General features: G+C 37.2%; 1 protein-coding gene and 1 pseudogene across 5 annotated transcripts in view; one reads left to right on the top strand and one right to left on the bottom strand.

Annotated features, from left to right (window-relative positions):
- The window catches only part of ANKS1B (ankyrin repeat and sterile alpha motif domain containing 1B), a 1,182,139-nt gene that overhangs the window by 784,824 nt on the left and 372,962 nt on the right, over positions 1-24,353 (bottom strand). The gene's annotated exons all lie outside the window — the stretch shown is intronic.
- Positions 6,941-7,512, top strand: LOC133101291 (large ribosomal subunit protein mL40-like; annotated as a pseudogene).

Genomic DNA, 24,353 nt, shown 5'->3' with positions numbered 1-24,353 from the left:
AATGAATAGACCGTGAGGTTTCTCATCTTATTAGTAGTAGTAGTTGTCAGAGCTACTAATGTGAGATTTGTAATCCCTTGCCGCATGACTGATGAAGGCTAATCTGCTTCTGTGGTGAGAAGAAACTCTGCTATGTGAAGGGAGGGCCAGTCCCACATGGGAGTTAGGATGTAAATATCCCATAAGCTCAGCACATTATTGGTATCAAAAACAAAAAGTAGATTGTCTATCAGCTGGAACTTCTTTGCACCTTCAATAATCTCTGCATCAATAACACTATTCACTTAGGTCATCTCTTTCCTAGAAGAATCTGGTGCCCATTTTGAGAATGCACAATTACCAGTTCCCCCAATTATCACAGGGATTTCGCTTGCTAAATCACCAGCCACAAGACTGAGACAACCAAGGGTATGATAATTTTCAGTAGAAATAAAACTGGACTTGATTTGTCCTTGTAACTTTTTTGCCATATGGAAGTCTACCTTTTCAATCACTTGCTGAATTTTTACAAGCTGAAGGTTTGTAATACAAAAAAGTCCATTGTTTGTAAGAAGCAACATATAAAAGCTACCTTCATTTGAACTATCTTCCCCAATAACAAGATTCGGTAAGTACACTGATTTTCATCGTTAGCTTTCTGAACAAAAGCGTTGGTGAGTAATGTTTGTTTTGTAAGTTGCCACTTCTCTCCCCAACCAAAAGAAACTTTCCTTCTTGACACAGGCCAACCACATCTACTTCAGTAACTTTCCGGAGATGTCTGCTAGTAAATCTACTTGATATAAAGCAGTTCCACGTTCTTTTCTTGAACCAACACTTAGGTACCCACTTCCTGTATCATCGTTAGCAGCTCAATGTCGTTCCACATGTTGCTGAGATTGTTTTCCTGAGTCAGAAACCACTGCCTTCCCTACAATTGAAGAAACTAAAGAGGAACACTCAAGTTTATCATCCACCCCCTTCTGGGCTCCAACAGACGCTCCTAGTCTCTTTAGAGCCCATGCCACAAATTTCCTGAATAGACTTTTATCTATTAAGAAATTGAATTAATTATTAATAATCTTCCAAAACAGAAAGCACTAGGCCCAGATGTGTTCGTTGGTAAATTCCACCAAACATTTAAGGAAGAAGTTATACCAATTTTCTACAATCTCTTTCAGAAGACAGAAGCAGAGGGAATATGTCTAATTCGTTCATTGAGGCCAGCATTGCCCTAACATCAAAACCAGACAAAAATATTGCAAAAGAAAGAAACTAAGACCAATAGTCTCAAGAACATAGATGCAAAAATCCTCAACAAAATATTAGAAAATCAAATGCAACAATATGAAAAAGAATTATATACTACAACCAAGTGGGATTTATTCCAGGTACGCAAGGCTGGTTCAACATTCGAAAATCAATTAATGTAATCCATCACACTAACAGACTAAAGAAGAAAAATCACATAAACATGTGAATAGATGCAGGAAAGTATTTAACAAAATTCACAACCACTCATGATAAAAGCTCTCAGTAAACTAGGAATAGAGAGAAACTTCCTCAAATCGATTAAAAAAAAAAAAACTACAAAAAACCTACAGCTAAAACATTTAATGCTGAAAAACTCAAAGATTTCCCACTAAGATAAGGAACAAGACAAGAATAACCCTCATACCCCACTTTTCATTGTACTGGAATCCTTCCTAATGCCACTGGGAGAGAAAAGGAAATGAAACTTATATAGATTGGGAAGGAAGAATTAAAATTGTCTTTATTTGCAGATGACATGACTGCCTATGTAGAAAGTCCAAAAGAATGAACCAAAAACTCCTGGAACTAAGTGGTTACAGCAAGGTTGCAAGATACAAAGTTAATATACAAAACTTAATTGCTTTCCTAACATACCAGCAATGAACAGTGGAGTTTGAAATTAAAAACACAATACCATTTACATTAGCAATTAAGAATTATTATTATAAATCTACAGTAATCAAGACAGGATGGTACTGGTGAAAGAACAGACAAATAGATCAATGTAACAGAACAGACAGTCCAGAAATAGACCCACATAAATATAGTTGACCGATCCTTGACAAAGGAGCAAAGGCAATATAATGGGTCAAAGAGAGTCTCTTCACAAATGGTGCTGAAACAAATGAACAACAACAAAAAAAGAATCTAGACAAAGACTTCACACTCGTCACAAAAATTAACTCAAAATACATCACATGGGACTTCCCTGGCAGTCCAGTGGTTAAGACTTCGCCTTCCAATGCAAGGGGTGTAGCTTTGATCCCTGGTCGGGGAGCTAAGATCCCACATGCCTCGTGGCCAAAAAACCAAAAAACATAAAACGGAAGCAATATTGTAACAAATTCAATAAAGACTTTAAAAATGGTCCACATCAAAAAAAAAAAAAAAAGATCATAGACTTAAATATAAAGTGCAAAACTATAAAACTCCTCGAAGATAACATACGAGAGAATCTAGATGACCTTAGGTTTGGTGGTGACTGTTTAGAAACAACACCAAAGGCATAATCCATGAAAAAAAGAATTGATAAGCTGACTTTATTAAAATTAAAAATGAGATACCACTACACACCTACTAGAATGGCCAAAATCTAGAAGACTGATGACATCAAATGCTGGGGAGAATGTGAAACGACAGGAATTCTCATTCATTGCTGGTGGGAATGCAAAATGGTACAGATACTTTGGAAGACAACTGGATGGTTTCTTATAAAATTAAATATATCCTTACCACATAATCCAGCAATCATGCTCCTTGGTATTTACCTAAGGAGTTGAAAACTTATGTCCACACAAAAACAAATTTTGCTATATCCATAAAAAGCAATGCTACTCAGCAATAAAAAGAACAAACAACTGATACACAGATGAATTTCAAAAACATTATGCTGAGTGAATAAAGCCAAGACACAAAAGAATGCATACTACTTGACTGTATTAATATGAACATCTAGAAAATGCATAACTATAGAGTAAGCAAACAGATCAAAGAATGCTTGGGGCCTGGGTATGGACGGGACTGATTGCAAATGTACATAAGGGAACTTTTTCAGATAATGGAAATCTATATCCTGATTGTGGTGGTAGTTTCAATATAGTATACACTTGTCAAAACTCAACAAATTGTATAACTATAATTGATGAATTTCATTATAAATAAATTACATGTCAATACAAGAACAAGAAATTAAGTGTCAGGCACCAAAATTAATGTTTGATATTTACTTTCAAAAAAGTGAAGATGGCTGTATTTCACAAAATATTTCACTCTGCATTTTCCTGAAATATTTAGCCCCCTTTATTATATTTAACATATACTTTTACATAAGGCTTTGCAGGAACGCATCTAGTTCCAGAAATGAGAAATGCTTCTTGTACCACCACCAAATATAGTGCTTTGTCAGGAACCAAGTGCTCTAAGACTTAAAGATGGAGGAAGAGACACAGCACATATAGGTATACTCCCAGAGGATTATACCATTAATTTTTTTGTTATATATACACTACATTACTCTGGGAACATAAAAGTTAATCACTGAAACCAAAATGTAAGAGGTTTTTTGTTTTGTTTTATTGCAAGAAGGAAACAAAACAACTGATTCTTGGTATCTGAGTTAAGTAATGAAAAACCTAAAGAAACACAACAAATATAAATGGAAGTATATAAACTGCCATTTCTTTTCTCAAAGTAGATCTTGAGAATAGAATGGGAAAGGGGAATTACTATAATTAATTATAAACATTTAATATTCTCAGTGGGCTAGGTGCTGTACATAATACAGTGGCTAAAAGTTAATGAATGGTACTGATTTGAAACATATTATACCTAGCTTCTTTAGATTTCCAATAAATTATTAACACTATTTTATGATCAGTCCTGTTTTTTTCCCATTAGAATTACTCCATTTATTCATTAATGAATAAATGACTGTGAAGCAAAATTGGAAAATTATGTAAATCATAGATAAGCAACAAATAAATGCTGGGCTTTTTTTCCCAGTTAATACCAAGCTGTTTCTTCAGGATATGTGGCATTGTATAAAACACCCAGGCAGGGTTAGATCATGGATCAACAAATATTTATGAATCTCCTTTCACAATACTATATCCCCATGTGGTAGGATAGACAACAAAAATATTGTGGGGTCCCAGGTATTTTAACTTTAGTTGAGGAAACAAAGTACAGACATAGATCCAGGTATACATCACTAATATCATTTCTTCAGGGCAACATTGGCGCACATCTGCTCCCTCATATGTATATGACTATTTAAAATGTACCTGCCGGGCTTCCCTGGTGGCGCAGTGGTTAAGAATCTGCCTGCCAATGCAGGGCACACGGGTTCGAGCCCTGGTCTGGGAAGATCCCACATGCCGCGGAGCAACTAAGCCCGTGAGCCACAACTACTGAGCTTGCGCGTCTGGAGCCTGTGCTCCGCAACGGGAGAGGCCGCGACAGTAAGAGGCCCGCGCACCGCGATGAAGAGTGGCCCCCACTTGCCGCAACTGGAGAAAGCCCTCGCACAGAAAGGAACACCCAATACAGCCAAAAATAAATAAATTAATTAATTAATTAAAAAAAAATGTACCTGCCAATGTTTGCATTGACCTCTTGAGATCCCCGTCTCTGAAGAAACTAAAATGAAGTGCATCCTTCTGCTGTTAAAGAACCCAGAGACTTTTTTTTTTCACAACAGTGTTCATTTTGGAAAATATGCACCTGCCAGAAGTAACAATTTAAAAAGGCGGGCAGAAAAGGAAGGAAACAGAAAGAATAGAGGGAGGAATTAGGCATTTAACAATTTATCCAGAAAAGGGTACCAGCACCTTAATTTTATAATGTCATGAGCATAAGCGTATGAAAATTGGGTTAACAACACAAAGCCCTATGAAATACAGTAATGCATTCCCAAATTCAAATCCTTTTATGTAAAAATCCATTGTATTAAAATGTATTATATATATCCTTTTTGCTACTAAAAGGATGTTGATTGTACTCTAAGTTTTTACTGATGAGAATAATTAGAAAAAGTGGGAGCAAGGGACAGCAATACAAAAAGGATATCTAGATTTTTCTACCTAGATATTTTACCTAGCAATACAAAAAGGAGATAAAACAAAAGCAGAGCAGGTAAAGAAGCTATTGCATCAGATCTTACTACCTTTTGTATTATAAGAAGAGAGGTTGCTGGTACATACATAGAGTATGCTTCCAATATACTGTAAGATCATTTCACGAGGATCACATTGACACTGAGGTGGTAGAAGTCAATAATCACATGTCATAACATCAGAATCTGACACAGGAGCACATACTGAAAAAGACCTCTCAGTATGAATATATCTACGAAAAAGCAAATAAATGTACAGCCATGACACTGAAACTGAGGGAAACAGAAAGTCTAAGAAGTTTCTAATGATCAAGTGATTACAAATGGAATAATTTTACAATGCTCATCATTGCTCATTAAGATGTATGTCATCTCTAACCTTTTATATAGTGTTCAGTCTTTATTTTTTTATTTTAGTGAATCAAACTTGTGTATTATAATAAGATCTTTTCTAAATTTATTTGTGACCTCAGTAAAGAGAAAATGAGTCCTAAATTAGTGCAATGGCAATGAAAAGAGCAGATCACAGAAAATGCTAAATGTTCCAGCTTCTTAAGGGTGGATGACAATGCTTCAAGGCAATTTGGAGGAAAATATAAGAACTTTCACATTTGAATATGTTGCAACATGAGGCACTTCTGATGCATTCAGACCAAGATGCTGATACAATAAGTAGTTTTAAATGGATCTGTAGCTCAGGAAAAATATTTAGGTAGAAAATAGTTGAATCCATGGTATACAATTGTGGTGAATATCAACATCCAGGGACTGAAAGGATAAAGAGAAGTCATCCAGTCAAGCAGTAAAGAAAAGAACCAAAAGATTAATGTGTTATAGGCACCAAAGGAGGAGAGGGAGTGATGAGAACTAAATAGATCTTCAGCGTAAGTGTACAAGGCACACTGGGTTAGACATTATAATGTATTGCCTATCCTTTCTATTGTGAAGAAAATCTTGAAATATTAAGGGTAAATATGATGAAACAATGCAAAGTTAATAGAAAAGAACAAGTATCTGAAGTTTCAGCTCTGGAAATAGAAAAAAGAACAGTACAACACCACTACTGAGTCTTCAACACAAATTACAATGCACATAAAAATGCTTTGAGCTAAGAAACTCTTAGAATTAATAAACTGCCTGGTTATTCGATATAGATCCACATGACTTACACCAAAATTCATTTACATTCTACAGAGGAAAAATATTCATTTTCTCCCCTCTTTCTAAAAGGATTTTTGAACTCTGGGAGAAAGTTTATGATGATTAATAGAGTGCTGCCAGAAATCTGTGTTTAGAGAAAAAAATTTAATCTTTTATACATAAAGATAATACTTCAGGCGCACTCTCAGTAAAAAAAAAATATATTTTGAGGATTTTTCCCAGAGAAATTACAAGTTATATTGGATTTTCTAGAACTTTCTTACGGGGCAGCATATCATACTCTAATTAAATGGTTTCCTGGAGGTAAGCACAGAGTATATGACCTGCTTCCAGGCTCTCTTCACACTCAGCTCACCTTGAGTTTAGTGCCATGATAAACTTTCTGAAATGCCACATCTAATAATAATGTAACAGAGACAATATTTTGGAAATATTAAACCAATGAATGTTTCCATTCCCCCTCAATTATGATACCTTCCATTTCCCGATAAGATTAGGGGAATCTCTAGTCAGTGAAATTTATTCCTCATTTTCCCTGGCACAAACAAGAGACATTCTAAACTCTCTTTAAAGAAATGCTATGTCTGGATCTCTGTGTGGGGCACATGGGCCCTGACTGCAAAGGGGTGTGTGCCTGGAAGCAGCCTAAAGGCCATGGCCACTTTGGGAATTTGGCAGACATAGATTAGAGACACCTACCAGAAAGCTTCATTGTTGACGTTCTGGGAACTTGTTCCCATGAGAGCAGAACCTCTGTGAGAGAGGTAGTTAAATTTTTTAAAAAAAACCAAGCAGCAAAGGAACATTTGAAAAAGAGGAAAGCCTAGCCAGGAGCTAATTCCCTTTGAGGATTTTATTACCCCTGTGAGTTCTTGGATAAAGCGAAACAGCAGCCTCAGGTGGAGCTCCTCTTGGAAGAGATGAGATGAGAGCTCAGCTTCTGAAGAAGTACTCCCTGTATAAGCAGTGAGAGCATAAGATGGAGAGGGATGTCATCAGGTCCATGCTTGGTCCCAGCAGGAAGCTCTGCAGGAGCTGCAACTTGCATCCCAGGGAGCTACATGCGGATGCCATCAAATGGGACCCCAGTCTATTCCCCTTTGAGAGGGAAGGGGCCAGATCACATGGTGCCAGAAGGCCAGTACCACAACATCATCAAGGTGTACACACCAGTGGAGTTCAAGAGAGAGCTACAGGCAGCTGTCCTCAGAACACACTGCTCTTGAGAGTCAGAATGACCAGGTTTCAAGCCTGCTTTCCATAGAATCATGCATGCTGTTAATAAATATAAGTGGAAGGAAGGAAGGAAGGGAGGGGAGGAGGGAGGAAGGGAGGGGAGGAGGGAGGAAGGGAGGGGAGGAGGGAGGAAGGGAGGGGAGGAGGGAGGAAGGGAGGGGAGGAGGGAGGAAGGGAGGGGAGGAGGGAGGAAGGGAGGGGAGGAGGGAGGAAGAGAGGGGAGGAGGGAGGAAGGGAGGAAGGGAGGGAGAGGGAGGAATGCTATGTCCAAAATGGTGTGCCCGTGCAGTGGGTTAAAAATGGTTCAGAGAAATATCTGAGTAGAGAATACTTGAAATAGCCTCCCACAAATCTCCCACAGCTGTAGTGGTATGCAACAGAGAACAGAAAGGTATTTGGATTCCCTAAGCCCTTTGGAAAGTGAGTGACACACAGCTGAAATTTAAGTAGTAAATTCAATTGCTTAAAGTCACCAAGTTACTAATCTGAGTAAAGACATGTTTACCTCCAGAAACAGTTTTATCCCTCTCCTTCTCAAAATCTTACAGTGGCTTCCAAACATCTATTTAAAAAAACTGAAATTCTCTCATCTAGCATTCACCTGTCCCAAGAGTTCCAACCCTATCCCTCTTCACTCCACAATATAACACAAGCATTTCTAGTTGATACAATTAATTGTTGATACTTCTCATTCAGTGCCCTTGCACCTGCCAGCCTCCTTTTGATTAGGTCATATCCATCGCTAGTTTCAAAACCTAATGAAATTCCAATAAAAATTAATTTAAAAAAACAAAGAAAAAATCTTACATCAAAATTAATATTTTGAATATTAAAAGATCATTTTAATCAGATGGCTAATCTCAAAAGATAGGAGAAGTTGAAACGCTGCTGGAAAGTGTTGAGTAGGAGGGAAGAAAAATAAAACAATCCAAGCGTACATCACATAGTCTCTTCATTGAAATGCTATTGGATTAAAAAATATATATATATATATATTTGTATTTGTAGTGAGGTGGATGGACCCAGAGTCTGTCATACAGAGTTAAGTAAGTCAGAAAGAGAAAAACAAATACCGTATGCTAACACATATATATAGAATCTAAAAAAAGAAAAAAATGATTCTGATGAACCTAGGGGCAGGACAGGAATAAAGACACAGACGTAGAGAATGGACTTGAGGACACAGGGAAGGGGAAGGGTAAGCTGGGACGAAGTGAGAGAGCAACATTGACATATATACACTACCAAATGTAAAACAGATAGCTAGTGGGAAGCAGCTGCATAGCACAGGGTGATCAGCTTGGCGCTTTGCAACCACCTAGAGGGGTGGGATAAGGAGGGTGGGAGGGAGACGCAAGAGGGAGGGGATATGGGGATATATGTATGCATATAGCTGATTCACTTCGTTATACAGCAGAAACTAACACAACATTGTAAAGCAATTATACTCCAATAAGGATGTTAAAGGAAAAAAAAAAAAAATATATATATATATATATATATATATATATAAAACACTTGTGGGGCAGGGAAACAGGTCTTAACTCCCTTATCTGTAAAACTAGAATAACATTTCATAGGGTTGCTGTGATTATTAAATCACATTATTAAAACATTTGTGAAGAAAAAAAAAAAAAAAAAGCCAACAAAAGAAAAAACCTAATGAAATTATCTAAATTGCCCCTTAATAAACTATAATTTACCTTTCTGGAATACAATTTGGCAATCTATATAAAAGCCTTAAAAAGATAATAACCTCTGTCCAGTGATTCAATATTTCCAAGTAAATATAATCAAAGATACAGGATTTATGCATAAAGGTATTCATCAGAACATAATTCATAACAGTAAACTACTGGCAACAATCTAAATGAATGTGTAGTTCTGAGTCAGGAAAAGAGTGAAAATAAGAATCTCAATAGGTGATGATTAAAAATCATTCTAGTACATTCTTATAGTTAAATATTATGCAACCATTAAAACATTTAATCACATAGGACATAATGTTAAATGGAAAAAGTATACTATGTATTCATAGAAAGATTCCAATTTTGAGTATATATGAAAATTGTATTTTATTATTGGGCTAACCATGCAGGCCTGAAAGGCCTGTACTTGCCCAGCTTCAAGACCGAAGAAAGAGTCCAGAGTCGGCAACAGAGACATAAGGGTTTAATGGATGGGGAGCTTACACGTCTGAAGCAAGGTCCTGGAGCAACACCCCACTGTGTGTGGCACATGGCTGGCAGGACATGGTGGCAGTCTTCGCTCACAGGGGCAGGGGGAGGTTACAAGTTATGGGGGAATTGACTTCAGGTTGGCTCATCAGTTACCTGGGAAACCAGCAGAGGGGCATGCCCCTTTAAGCAGAGTGGAGAGTTCTGATCTAAAGCTAGAACAATCATTAGTTGGGGCCTGGGGCAAGTATGTAGGAAGGTCAGTCATGCGAGTAGGGTGTAGGTGAGGCAGGGATTGGTCGAGCAGGGGATGTACAGAGAACAAGAGAACGGCCATCCTGGGTGGCCTGACCATACATTTATGTACACGAATTAATATGAGAAAATGCACAAAAAGGTTAACTTATTTGTTCATGCCTTCAGTGTCCATTCATTTAAAACACACATACACATTTATTTACTATATAACTTCTCTAAACAAAACAGGCATGGTCTTCGCCTTATGGAGTTGGTGGTCCAGTAAGGAATATACATTTATATGTAATTACAACAAAATTGTATGTATATATTCATTTTTTGTTTGTTTGTTTCTTATCTGTCTCCATTACAATTGCCAACTCCATGATGGTAGAGATCCTGTTTATCATGTTTGTCACTGTATTCCCAGCATCCACAGAGTCCAGAATCATAAATATTACATGAATGTAGAGGAAGCCCAGAGATTAAATAGGAGCATATCAGCAGCGGACCTAATGTAGGAGGTGTGAAAACTTTTTTGAGGGCAAGTGCCATTTAAAATAAGGCCCTGAAGGATCAGCAAGAATTAGCCAGATGAAGAGGGTTGGGAAGAATGTTACAGGTAGAAAATAGCTACAGGTAAAAGAGAAAGTGTTAGCTGAATTCACTGAAGCAAACAATGTTTATTTCAGGGTGTTTATAGGCAATTTCTTTTTCAAATTTTCTTCAATGAACATGTATTTTTGTGGTAATCAGAGAAACAATATTCTGAACAAAACAGATTTAAAATCTCTGATTTTTTGGAGATCACCCTGACTCTAAATGTTTATTTTCTTACTTTGAATTGTCTTTGCACTTAACATAAAAACTGAACAAATTATTGTAAATTCAATGTTCTACTCTAGAAATATCTTGTATTTCCTTAGAGTTCAAGGCCTTTCAGGTCAATTATAATGTTTTCCTTTCTTTTATTTTGTATCTTCCATAGCACTGCTACTGTGCTGTGTACCCAATATTTATCTAAAAGCTGGTTAAATAATTTATACATATGGATATAAACAGTAATCAAACCCATAAAACCTATAATTCTGATCTTATTATTTGATGGCTAGTTATTGTTCCAATGACTTTGCAGAACTAGTCCCAGAGGAATCAAAGAGAATTATTAAAATTCCTTTTAGATACATCTTGGCTGAAGAAATTATCTCACTTGATATAAATACTTTATACTTGAATTGGAACAAAACCTAATGCCATTTATTGTCCTAAAATCTCAGAAACAGATGTTTTGATTTCTTTCCAGGATAAAGAGGAGAGAAAATATATTCTTATGGTCAAAGTAACCAAGACTACAGTTTTCAGACACATTAACAAGTGTTATTTTCATACACTCTGTGTTGGTTAAAATAATAATCTATTCTTATAAACAAAATCTGTTTTTGGTGAACTTTCCTTTCATACTGCAGCACAACGCTTAAAATTATTCATCAATCCAACAACAAGTAGCTTCTAGGAGTAATTATTTTTCCCACAGTGTGGAAAATTCTTAAGGGAATAGAAGTGCCCTACCCCAAAACATTTAGAATTGCTACTTTGGTCCGTTTTAACATTGTTCTTTCCATGCTCAAGGGTGAGGAATACTTCTCGGCTTCACCATTCAAGGCCCAGATCTGAAGGGTGGCACAAATGTGATGGTGGTTGTCAGGGAGAAAGAGGCACAATGCAGTCCTAGTCAAAGCCAGTGAGTCTTGCTCCCCCACACAACTGGAATATAGACCCTCATATCTATGATGACATTTCATAAATAGAGCAAATAATGTGTACAATTATTTAAACTAACACTCAAATGGACTGAAAAACGGGTTCACATTTCCAAAGAACCTGTGTGAATAAGGAGAGCACGATATTATACTTTAAGACTCTCCTCTGTTCTTAGTAATATCATGGTGGCTTTATTATTATGAGAAAGATTTTCTCCTTTTTGAGAGGTTTCAGCTCTGTTCATTTTAACAAAACTGTATGATTAGAACCATCTTGGTAAATGATCTAAATCAAGGAAACAATCTACATAATGACAACTAGAAACATGTGAATATGATATCTAAAGTATTACACTTTGAAGTGAATGGTCCTGTCATGACAAAGCACCAAATGGAAGGAGCCTGACCATTAATTCACTACTGGGTGGTGAGGGAATTTCATTCTGCTGTTTACCCCAAAACTCGAAGAAGGTATCTGACCTAACATCTGAAGAAAGATTGGAAATGGAAAAAATGTGAAAAGAATTTTATTTTTCTTTTTATCCTTGGCCAGAAATTAGAGAGGAGATTTTGTAATACAGGCTATCAAAAGGTTGAACCACAGAAGAAGACATGGAGGGGGATAGGAAGAAGAGAAGAAAAAAAGAAGAGGAAAATGAAGTTGATGAAGAAGAAAAAGGAGGTAGACTATGAAAGTCCTCATCAAGTGAAATGGCATTACAGTTATCAAAGAAAATATTAACCTTGGTTGTCAGAGACCAAATATAGATAACTGAACCCAGAATTTTGCAATTCAGAATTTTAGTGTCTTATTGAAAAATGTTTGAAATTCAGACACCCAATAAGATAATTTATGAAGAATACCTAAAATCATCTCATTAATGAAATGGTTAGGCATCAAAAAGGAACAGATGTTCTCTGCAATAAATACCACACTATAGCAAATAATTTGCTCTTAAAATACTTAAGAATTCTTCTCATGCAAATACTAGCATATTAATAAAAGAAAACACTAATTGACTTCAACAAATGATCCTTAGTTAAAGCAATTCAAGCGATCAAGCAAGTAATTATAAAACATGAATTGCTAAACTAGTAGGAGACAACATTTACACTTAGTTACATTTGTTAAATGAGGCAAAATGCACATCTTGCTTCAAAGAATATTTCAAGAAATTTATCAGTAGGATTAGGATGTGACAATAGCATTTAAATTCCATAGAAATTTATTATAAGGAAACTGCCTACCCTGATATTTCCCCACAATTAAAGAAAAGTGTTCTTATTCATAATGACTAACCTTTCCTTAGTCCTTTCTGGTTTACACAATGCTTATATACACATCACCATTTATGCTAACAACCAGGCTGCATGATGAGTGTTATTCATCTCTGTCTTCACAGAGAGGCGGCACAGCACACAGACTTTGATGCTGAAGTCCATGCTCTGTCACTGAGTAGTTTGTGACTTTGGGCAAGTTATTTAAACTCTCTGAATCTCATTTTCCCCATGTGTAAAATAGGGGCATGCCTCATAGGGTTGTTATAAAGATTAAATGAATCAATAACTGTGAAGTGCTTAGAACAAGTGGCACACAACAAATGATGAAGTTAGCTATGACTACTACAGATAAAGCAGAGGTTAAAAGAACTGGCTTAATGTTACATAGTTAATAAATAGAAGAGTCGGGATTCAAATTCTAATCTTTTGCATAAAGTCTGGTAATTTTAAACAAGCTTTAAAACTCAATCCAAACAAGGTAAAGCAATATGTTATTCCTGAAAGAGCATATAGATTTTGGTGCAGACTAGGGCTCAAATAAGCGCTCTACCACTTGGGGAAGTCACATAACAACAATTAGCCTCAGATTTACTCAACTGTGAAATAGACGTTAATACATAACTCATATGGTCATACGAGAATTAAATGAGACAACAACTCCATGAGATCCAAATGGAAGGACTTTATAAGCTGAAACTTGATTCTTGACAATATTTGGCTTTGTTGGAAATATTTTAAGTTAAGAGGTCCCAAACTGTTGTGTTACAGTTGCCAGCACAACACAGGACATACAGTTAGAAGGACCTTAACAAGTTTGTTCCCTATTGCAATAGGTACGACTATGTTGAAAAACTCTAATGAGCATCTGCTCTGGTATCATCAGCAAATTATGTGATAAATAGTATAATTGCTGGTGTATTTTATATTCTTTTCCTAGCAAAAAGTAAAAATTAATGAGATGAATATCTCATTTTAAATACTGAAATAGGGACTTCCCTGGTGGCGCAGTGGTTAAGAATCCACCTGCGAATGCAGGGGACACGGGTTCGAGCCCTGGTCCAGGAAGATCCACATGCCATGGAGCAACTAAGCCCGTGTGCCACAACTACTGAGCCTGCGCTCTAGAGCCTGTGAGCCACAACTACCAAGCCCAAGTGCCACAACTACTGAAGCCCGCATGCCTGGAGCCCATGCTCTGCAACAAGAGAAGCCACTGCAATGAGAAGCCCATGCACCACAAGGAAGAGTAGCCCCCGCTCGCCACAACTAGAGAAAGCCCGCATGTAGCAACAAAGACCCAACGCAGCCAAAAATAAATAAATAAATACAAATATTTATTTGTAAATAAATATTTACAAAATGTAAATATTTACATTTAATATGAAATATGCAAAATGTATTTTTTAGAAAATGAGGTCTATCAATAATATCATGTATCAAGTGGTTTTAGAAAATACAAAACTAAGGATGTTCAATTTAACAAACTAGCATTGCCACAGCCTAGCTAAGCATTCCGAGATCATTCCTTTAACTGTATGATCCCACACATTAACTCATATCAAAGGAAAAGGTTTCAAGTAAATCTACCTGGATTTAAAAATGTCCCCATATGACACCTTTAACACCTTAAAATTAAAACAATTTAAGATAAAACACACATGCTTTGCACATAATACATGGCATACATCTTTTTTGTGTGTTGAAAGTCACAGAATCCTTCAATTCTATAACTGAATTAATTGTAGAGAATTTACTCATCAACTTTCTAAATTACTTAAATTTTTCCAAGTGTCTACAATCAACACAGTTTGACTCTTTGGCAGATGTTTGACATCAGTTTAAATAGATGCATGGCATCTCTGAAATATGAGTTGCTGGGCTCCAGGTTTAGCTATGAAATGATTTTAAAGCCAAAAACTTCCTCGCCAAAACAAATCATTTAATAAACTCCTGGATATGAATAAACATGTATGTTGTTATTTTCAATATACGTAGGTGTATTGGCTGTCTAGCACTACCATAACAAATTACCACAACTTAGTAAAAACAGCAAAAAATTGAAAAAACAACAGAAATTTATTCTCTCACAGTTCTGGAGATTAGAAGTCTGACGTCAAGGTGTCAGCAGGATCATGCTTCCTCTAAAAGCTTTAGGGAAAAGTTCTTCCTTGCTTCTTCCTTCTCATGATACCAGCAATCCCCGTTGTTCCTTGGCTTACACCTTCATTACCCCAATCTCTGCCTCCATCATAACATGGCCCTTTTTCATCTGTGTATCTCTCTGTGTTCTCTCCTCTTATTATAAAGACACAAGTCATATTGGATTTAAGATCCATCCTACTCCAGCATGACCTCATATTCATTAATTATTATCTGCAAAGACCATATTTCCAAATAAGTCACATTATGAAGGTTCAGTAGACACAAATTTTCAGGAGGGGGGACACTATTCATCCCAGTATAGTAGCTTTAATATTTATTTCATGTAATTTTAATCTCTAAAATATGATTTATCTGTAAAATTCTGTGATTCCATAATTGTAAGACCAAAAAATGAACGTATGTCTAGCCCAAAAATGTACATTAAATTTTTTCTCAAGATTACCAATTTTCTCATGGATATTTATTACCAAATCAGTTATTACTATATATAAAAATACCTCTACCTCCTCATGCTTTTGGACTTTACCCATGTAGATCTTTAATTTAGCTAGATTACTTTGACCTAGGACAGGACAAAAAAAGAGAAGTAAGGAAGCATCTATGTTGTTGGGATTAGAGTGGGGGACAAGGAAGGAGACCAAGAGAGGCCACTGATGAGCAAAGAATAGAATCATTCCTCTTGGACAGATTCCCAGGAGTAGAGTTGCTGGGTCATATGATAAAATTTATGTTTAACTGCTTAAGAAACCACAAAACTATTTCACCAAAGTAAGTGTGCAATTTTAAATTCCTACCAATAGTGCATGAGGGCTTGTTTCTCCACATCCTTGCCAACAGTTAGTATTATCTGTCTTTTTTATTGCATTTGCCTAATGACTAACAATGTGCCAGGCAGTCTGCTAGGTAGTACGTATATGTCAGATAGTAGCTAGGTAGTAGGTTATGTGAGTAACACATAATCACTGCAAAGCATTTAATGTTATAGAGAAAGAGAGAGAGATAAAAAGATAATTACACCATAGTATATTACATGAACACACACCATTACGTCATATCTTTTACTAAATAGTTTTAGGAAATTTGAACATATTCCCTTAGGAATGAAGAGTTTTGTGAAGACTCAACTAAACAAAGCCCAAGATTATATTCAAGTCATTGGCCTGTCAAGTATTTCTTCTACATACTTCTGATCTTTAATGTAATCATGTAAGACATTCTCTCTACTTCATTTTTTTTGAAAGGCATTTGCAATAGTATGGAGTACAAAGTAACTCTACATTTAAGTTTCCTCAGGGAAAAATGTCCATTATTATTTTAAGAGAATTTCCACAAAGATGATTTCAACAATAATAGATTTTTCTGATGAATGATACCAATCATTTTTGATAGACTTTTAAAAATGTCAAATGGGTCCTATGAAATGGAGACTGAGGCAGATGATAGCATCTCCAGCAATCAGCAGTCCTGAATACTTCTGTTAAATAAAACTGAATAGTTCTGTACTTCTTGGCTTCTATGATTGCAAATCCATACAAATGAGCTGCACACATGAATAAGTTTTCTTTAACTAAATGTTAAATTGCTTTTTCTTTTAAGTCCCTCAGCCGGCCTACCTCTGAACTCAGTATAAAGTGAAACAGGGGCAAGGAAATGTGGATCTCTTGAATTATGTACAAAGTTGGTTTTTAAAGTCCCTACCAAGAGGTAGGGAATTACAATCTGAGTCTTGAAGCCATAAGAACTCCATTATAGAGATGAGAGCTAATATGCTGTCAAATTCTACAGATAAAAATATAATTTCACATTTTTGGAGGATGAAGGAAAACCAGATTAGGCATTTTGAGAGTTCCAGGTAAGAGAATAATGATTTAATAGCAAGGCCTATGGTAAAAGATACATTTTATTTATTTATCCATTAAATACTAATCAAACTACTAGCCAGGTACTTGGTATAAAAATAATTCTCCGTTCCTTCAAAGAGCTCATACTCCAGTTAAGAGACAATCATGAAAACAATTAAAATACAGTTCTCTACGGGCAGCTAACATTTATTGAGCACATACTATTTACCAGATATCATATTTACATAGATTATCTCATTCAATCCTCATAACAAACATACGAGGTTGGTACCATTATTATTCCCATTTCATAAATAAACAAGCTTAGAGACATAACCTGCACAAAGTTACTCAAACCATCTCTAACTGAATCAAGTGGCCAGTATCCCTAACCATTGAGGTAGTTATACTATATCTTATACTCCTGCAATAAATGTAGGAATATTAAAAAGCAACAACAAAACAAACAAACAAACAGCAGGCACAATGGGAAAGAGTGCTGACTTGCCAGAGAGAGTTGGAAAGACTTCACAGAGTATGCTCTAAAAATAAACAGGAATTTTTCAGACAAAAAGACAGAGAAGAGGCATTCCAGGTTGAGGGTAAATAATGTATTAGAGCAGTAAGTATTCATGGAAATAACAGGAATAGAAGTTGTGTAACAGGGAAGAACAAAGCTGACTCCATATTGGATCTATTCCTTTAGCTCTAACCTTTGTGCTCTGTTGCCTGTGCTTAGTCATGCTGGCTCTGAACCTTAGTAAAAAAATGTTGCCTAGAGCCTGAAATGTACAAGATAGCCCATTCTCAAGGCTCTGACCTTTAAAGGTATAACATTTTTCCATTCATATAGAGATAAAAAGTTGCAGAACAGGGCTTCCCTGGTGGCGCAGTGGTTAAGAATCCGCCTGCCAATGCAGGGGACACGGGTTCGAGCCCTGGTCCCGGAAGATCCCACATGCCGCGGAGCAGCTGGGCCCGTGAGCCACAATTACTGAGCCTGCGCGTCTGGAGCCTGTGCTCCGCAACAAGACAGGCCGCGATAGTGAGAGGCCCGCGCGCTGCGATGAAGAGTGGCCCCCACTTGCCACAACTGGAGAAAGCCCTCGCACAGAAACGAAGACCCAACACAGCCATAAATAAATAAATAAATAAAATTTAAAAGAAATAAGCAAAACATTCTCTCTATAAATTTGATCTTTAAAAAAAAAAAAAAAAGTTGCAGAACAGAGAATAACATTTGTCCTGTTGGAGGTTTATAGGAACATTGTGACCAGACCTAGGTGGACAGCTGCAAAGGATCCCAGCACCGAGAAGTTTGCAACAACCAGCCATACCCTCTCCCCTTTTAGTATAAAAGCAGCGTGAATTCTAACTCAGGTAACATGGTTCTCTGGGACATTAGTTCACCACCTTCTAGGTCTACAGGCTTTCCGACTAAAGTCGCTATTCCTTACCCCAACAACTCATCTCTGGATTTATTGGCCTGTTGTGCCTCAAGCAATATAAGGTTGGACTCAGTAACAGTTGTGTTAGTTTCCTATTGCTGTTGTAACAAACTACCACACGCTTTGTGGCTTTAGGAACAGAAATGTATTCTCTTACAGTTTTGGAGGCCCACAAATCTGAAATCATTATCACTGGGCAAAAATCAAGGTGTGGGCAGGGCCACACTCTGGGGGTGAATTCGTCCCTTGCCTCTTCCAGCTTCTGGTCACTGCCAGCATTCCTTGGCTTGTGGCCATATCACTCCAATTTTCAAAGCCAGCATCTTGAAATTTCTCTGTATCTGTAAAATCTCCCTCTGTCTCCCTCTTATAAGAGTATATGTGATTGCATTTAGGGCCCACCCAGATAATCCAGGATAACCTTCCTATCTCAAGATCCTTAATTTAATTACATCTACAAAGACTCCTTTTTCCAAATAAGGTAACATTTACAGGTTCGAAGAATTGGGACCCAATGTTTTGGGGGTCATTTTTCAGCCTACCAGAACAGAGATAAGAGTCACCCAGGCTCGTGGAGGTGGAGGAGGCATGGGAGTCATGCAGGGTGTGAGAGGTGTGGCAGATGGGAGAAGTAAGATAGCAGAAAGTAGAAGAGGCTAGAAAGTTGAGCAGGAACCAGATGATAATGACTGGATTGGCTACAGAGAAGTTTATCTTATAGGTGATGGGTACAGTTCAAGTGTTCTGATTTGCAGCATGACACTGTGATATTTGCATGTTAGAGAAAGATCCTTACAGAGTTAATATTTTGAATATTAAAATATTAAATATTAATATAAAATATAAATATTTTGAAAAGAAATTAGTAGAAGGCCTGAGATTTTAAAACTCTTTTTTTAATTATTCAGGGAGAAAAGGAAGAGATGGATAAGATATGAATATGGTTATTATTGACTGAATGTAGAGAAAGAGATAGGGGAATTTAGGATAAATCCTAAATTTCCAGTTTGGGCAAGTGGGTAGATAGCCGGAGCAAGTGAGAATAGGGAATACTGGAGGAGGTGCAGAGGGGCAGGATGAGTTTGGCTTTGGACCTGCTGATTTAGAAGTGTCTGTGTGACATCCAAATTAAGATGCTGGTAGATAATTGGATATGTAAGTCTGGAGAACAAGAGAAAGATTTAGAAATTTAGATGTGTACATCTAAATTTGGAAATTTAGATTTAGGAATCATTGGCCATGATTATGGTGGAAACTTTCAAATGGTCAACAACTTGATGTTAGTAGAAACTACTTTTTTGCTGGTACCAATGTGTTTCAAGGCAATTCCTCCATAATTTTTACACTTTCATGAATGCTTCAACTTGGTCATTGTTGAGTTTTAGCCACCTACATTGTATCTAATTAGCTAACTTTCTTTAGACACTGCCTGCACCATTTTGGAAAATTAACTTACTAAAGTCTACTTCAGAGAAAACAGATCATTTACTTTTCTATTTATGTCTGGGCATAAGTAATTAGGGTCCTAGTGCTAGGAACCTCATAAATGCTGAACAGACCTGCCAATCCTAAAAGGCTTTGGAAAGGAAAAATTATTACTTATATGAATCCTCTAGAGAACCAATGATGAAAATTTACCCTAGCCCAGTGGTGCTTAAAACTTTTCCATCCCATGACTGCCCAAGCCCTACATCATTTCTCCTACAAAACCAAATCACATAACTGTAGTATTTTGTACTGGTGGGAAGGGAAAAAAGAAATTATCATCTTTATGAGAGCACAGGGTGCACTCAATAAATTTTGTTGAAAAGGGAGCACCAGGCAGAGACTGAGAACAAAAAAGCTACAGGAAGATTCTGGATTCTGAGGATTTAACAAGCAGGTGCTTCTGTGGTCGTCAAATCACTATTCATAGATGTGTTGTTCTGGGCCAGAGATTCCTGCTCTGAGAAACAATGCCTCAGCCATTAGCTTCAGGAGACATCAGTCACTCATGCTAGGACACAAAGTTAGCTCAGGAGGGATTTCAAAACTTAAGTGGGTCAAAAATTGCTTCTAAGCAGGTCTAAGTTAATCTAAACTAAAGCTTGAGAAAATCAAAGGAATTCTAAGGTCCTCTGAATTCCCTACCTACATCTCCAGCCCTATTTATATCACTTCTTTTTTTCATGTACAAAATCCTTTGTCTCAATGTAAATGATTTGTGAATTGCTTCCTATAAGACATAAGAATTCCTGCCTATTTTCTAACATCACTCCTTTTACCCTGCAATGTCTTCCCTTCTCTCGGCTTTCAAAGGTCAGTCTTCAGCTTGAATTCTACTTAATTCATGGATATTTGCTGCGACCATACCAACTATCAGTCAAAATGTCTCTTCATTATTTCTGCCATAATCGTAAAATTTGGAACTCAGCAAATGCTGTCCTGCATTTCTTCTATGTATCTGTTCTATGCCCCTAACCAGATTAAAAGCCCCTTTGGATGGAGTCAGCAAAAATACTTTATTGTGGTACCAGGGTCCAGTAGGGCTCAATAGATGGGGATGATAAAGATCATCTGAAAGTAGATTCTATAACATATTTCAGTCTTTTATTCTAGCCTATGAAGATGGTTTTTAATTTTTTACCAAATTTTTAATTCTGTGTAAACTTTTCCAATTAAAATTTCTACCTCTTTCTTACCAATACAGTTTTATTTTCATAAATGAGATCCCCTTGCTATATTTCCTTTAATAACTCTACTCCATCTCTCAAATTTTAAACACTGCCTGAGAAAAAGATAATTTTACATAATAAGATTGTATCTTTAGCTTAATTTTTACAGTATCTCATTATATTAATGCATTTAGTAAAAGCAGAAAAAGTAACTAAGAAATTGCCTTTTGTGGTATTTTACAAATACAGTTTGCTTCACACCAAAAAATAATACATCCTAATTTGAAAAATTAATTTGTAAGAGTCAACCTTTTTATATTGAATATAAGAGATGCCAGGTGGGTAGAGACTTGTGACAATGAATACAAATAGAAAACAGGAATTTTTATTATAGAACTCTTTTCAAGGAAGTCAAGAATATTAATAATTATGCCTTATATTCCACAGCGTAACTAAAAGTATATTAGCAAATGTAACAGAAACAGAATCAGGAGATATCTATAAGATAATCTAGCTCAGGAGTTCCCAAAGGGTATTCCAAAAATAGTGTCACTACCAAAAAAAGGTTCTGCAGTCATGAAAGTTAAGAAACTCTGCTTGCGGTCTTCCCCCTTTTACAGATAGTTATCATATACATCAACTCAAAGAAACCTCTTCAATTCCATAAACATATTTGACCATGGAATCTTTATCTCAGTAATGCCTAATAATAGACTAGAAATCAAAACTAGTAATCACAACACCTCTTAGGATATGCTGACCACTTAGGATATGCTGATACAGTATAATAACTTTATTTTACAGATTTTTAAAAATGAAAGTCATAGCAGTTAAATAGCTGTCCAGGTGAGACACTCTAGACAGCTGCAGAGCTAACTCAAACCCAGGTCTCCAAATTCTACATTTTCTCCATGCGTTATACATAACATACTTAACATAACCATCACTTTACAATTCAAAGTTTCTCCATCAAGGTTAAAACATTCTTTTTTTAAAAGTACACACTAATATGTATTTTCAGTATACCCAGAGCTTATCTATCACCCCACCTAAATTTCTATAAGTGTCTCCTTGTTTATAAAATTTAAAATGTTATGGACTCATAGATATAGAGAACAAACAGGTGATTGCCAAAGGGGTGGGGGAAGGGTGGAGGGATGAATGAAATAGGTGAGGGAGATTAAGAGGTACAAACTTCTAGTCACAAAATAAATGAGTCATGGGATTAAAACGTACAGCAAGGGGAATTAGTCAGTAATATTGTAATAACTTCTTATGGTGACAGATGGTAACTAGACTTACCATGGTGATCATTTTGCAATATATAGAAATCTCAAATCGTTACGTTGTGCAGCTGGAAGTAACATAGTGTTGTAAGGTCAATTACATTTCAATTAAAAAATTTTAATGGGAAAAGAATCTGAGAAGAATAGGTATATGTATAAGTGAATCACTTTGCTGTACACCTGAAACTAACACAACATTGTAAATCAACTATACTCCAATATAAAATGAAAATTAGATTAAAAAAATAAAGGTTGAATCTGAAAGCAAATAACCTCAGGCCTTTGGGATAGGTGAGACAGGGCCAGCAGCCCCTGAGACTAGGTCTGGTACACATCCATCTCAGATAAAATCTTATATGGATTATGTTACAAAAAAGCTCCTATGAAATTGTTTTAATTTCCAGTTTGAAGTTTTAAAAAACAATGATAGAGCTTTAATGGAGGCATTAGACATGGAATCCTTAATGAGGTAATATATGAGAAAATCAGTTAAGAAGGAAGGTTTCTATGATTGGAGAAATCATGCATCACACTTAATGTATGTCCTTGGAGTTTATTATTTAAAGCAAGATTAGTAAAGTATCAATCTGTGAAATTCTACAAGAAATTCATTTCATAGCTTAACTGTTATTCCTATCATCAATAACTTAGTTTTTCACACATGAGTTCTTATTTAAATGTTCTGAATGTCTAAACCAATTGTATCTCAGTAGCATGAAGAATATATTATAGGAGCTGCCACCTCCCCCCACAGCACGCTCATCTCGTCCTCCCGCACCAAACCGCCCATTGTAAGCAAGTCATCCAGCTTCTGGGACAGACCCCTCTGATACCAGGGGAAAAACTGTAGCTGCCTGGCCCTTACTCCAATGCTGGCTCTCCACCCTTAACCCTGTGCCCAGCTCTTGGCTCTTGCTGTCTGTTTAGAAGCCCGGCGCCCGCAGATTCCCTACTCCAGCACCCAGAAGGGCTTCCTGGGACATTTCGAGGTATTGTCATGACACGTGCACATAGACTTGAGGGAAAAAACTGCTTTTGCAAAAAGACCTTTTTCCATCAAATCTAAGATGTTACTGATTATAAGAACTATGAGTGAGGGAGAGACCTTCGAGATGGCGGAGGAGTAAGACGTGGAGATCAACTTCCTCCCCACAAATATATCAGAAATACATCTACATGTGGAACAACTCCTACAGAAGACCTACTAAACGCTGGAAGAAGACCTCAGACTTCCCAAAAGGCAAGAAACTCCCCAACGTACCTGGGTAGGGCAAAAGAAAAAAGAAAAAACAGAGACAAAAGAATACAGACGGACCTGCATCTCTGGGAGGGAGCTGTGAAGGAGGAAAAGTTTCCACACATTAGGAAGCCCCATCACTAGCTGAGACGGGTGGTGGCGGGGAGGAAGCTTCAGAGCCATGGAGGAGAGTGCAGCAATAGCAGTGCAGAGGGCAAAGCAGAGAGATTCCCACACAAAGAATCGGTGCCAACCAGCACTCACCAGCCTGAGAGGCTTGTCTGCTCACCCTCCAGGGTGGGTGGGAGCTGGGGGCTGAGGCTCGCAATTCGGTGGTCAGATCCCAGGGAGAGGACTGGTGTTAGCTGTGTGAACACAGCCTGAAGGGGCTAGTGCACCACAGCTAGCCAGGAGGGAGTCCGGGAAAACGTCTGGACCTGCCTAAGAGGCAAGAGACCATTGTTTCGGGGTGTGCGAGGACAGGGGATTCAGCGCACCACCTAAACAAGCTCCAGAGACAGGCACGAGCCGCGGCTATCAGCACGGACACCAGAGACGGGCATGAGATGCTAAAGCTGCTGCTGCAGCCACCAAGAAGCCTGTGTGCAAGCACAGGTCACTATCCACACCTCCCCTCCCAGGAGCCTGTGCAGCCAGCCACTGCCAAGGTCCCGTGATCCAGGGACAACGTCCCCAGAAGAACACATAGCGTGCCTCAGGCTCTTTCAAAGTCATGCTGGCCTCTGC

This window comes from Eubalaena glacialis, chromosome 11 (assembly GCF_028564815.1).
Source record: "Eubalaena glacialis isolate mEubGla1 chromosome 11, mEubGla1.1.hap2.+ XY, whole genome shotgun sequence".
Lineage (NCBI taxonomy): Eukaryota > Metazoa > Chordata > Mammalia > Artiodactyla > Balaenidae > Eubalaena > Eubalaena glacialis.
The sequence above is the reverse complement of the archived record's forward strand: the minus strand, read 5'-3'. Positions and strand labels throughout refer to the sequence as shown.